Genomic DNA, 1,282 nt, shown 5'->3' on the forward strand with positions numbered 1-1,282 from the left:
CCCCTATCGCGGGAGGACTAGTTCTGCCGGTCCCGGGGTTGGTCCGCTGGAGAAAGTGCCCGTTCCTAAATACATTGCAGCCAGCAAAAGCACTTCGGCGTTTCCATAGTAATGTTGGAATAAAACCGACAATTTGAGCAGCCACAAAACATAGAACATTACAGGCCCTTTAGCCCACCATAAATAATAATCTAACCAAACGATAAGACCATAAGGCAAAGGATCAGAATGAGGCCATTCGTCCCATCGAGCCTGCTCTGTCATTCGATCATGCATGATTTATTTTCTCTCTCAGCCCCATCCTTCTGCCTTCACTCTGTAACATTTGAGTCCCTTTATAATCAAAAATACCATCTGCCTGCACCCTCAAAATACTGCTTGTTTAAATACCTGACTAAATGCTTGTTAAATGTCACCATTCTATCTACTTCTTTCACCACCCCTGACAGCACCTACCTTTCTGTGTAGAAAACTTCCCTTGAAAATCTTTGAACTCTCCCCCTTCTCACCTTAAATCTCTGCCCTTTAGTATTTGACCTATCCACCCTGGGATAGAAAAACTCTGACTGTCTACCCTATATAGGCATCCGTTAGTCTCATGAGACCATGGATTTGCGCCTTGAAAGGTTTCCAGGGAGCAGGCCTGGGCAGGGTTGTATGGGAGACCGGCAGTTGCCCAAGCTGCAAGCCTTCCCCTCTCCACGCCACCGATGTTGTTCAAGAGAAGGGCACTAGGACCCAAGCAGCTTGGCACCGGTGTCATCGCAGAGCAATGCATTGTTAAGTGCCTTGCTCAAGGATACAACACGCTGCCTCAGGTGAGGCTCGAGCCAGTGACCTTCAGATCACTAGACCACTAGGCCACGCGCCAACTATGTCTACTCTATGTCTGTCATAAAGTTTGTCCAACCTCTCTCTATAGTCAATGCTCTCTAATCTGGTGAATCTCTTCTGTACCCATTCCAAAGCCTCCATTTCTTCCCTATCAGAGCTGCACACGATACTCTAAATTGGGCAAAACAAAGATTTATACAACTGTAACATAACTTCCCAAGTTTTATATTTAATACCTTTGTACAATGTCCTGTGTATGTTACTCAGAATGGCCTCTTTGGTTTGTTACAAGTAGGAATGCTTCTTTGTTGGATAAGTGTTTCTCTCACCATTGTTTCACTTTAGAATGGCTGATATAGTAATTGTATTCATTTGTTAATCAATGGGGAATGTTATTGTGTCTTGTGATGCTGGGAATTTGGGGGAGGGGTTTTTTTCGCGGTTTTTT

The sequence above is a fragment of the Hypanus sabinus genome, chromosome 2, assembly GCF_030144855.1.
Source record: "Hypanus sabinus isolate sHypSab1 chromosome 2, sHypSab1.hap1, whole genome shotgun sequence".
In the NCBI taxonomy this organism is placed as follows: domain Eukaryota; kingdom Metazoa; phylum Chordata; class Chondrichthyes; order Myliobatiformes; family Dasyatidae; genus Hypanus; species Hypanus sabinus.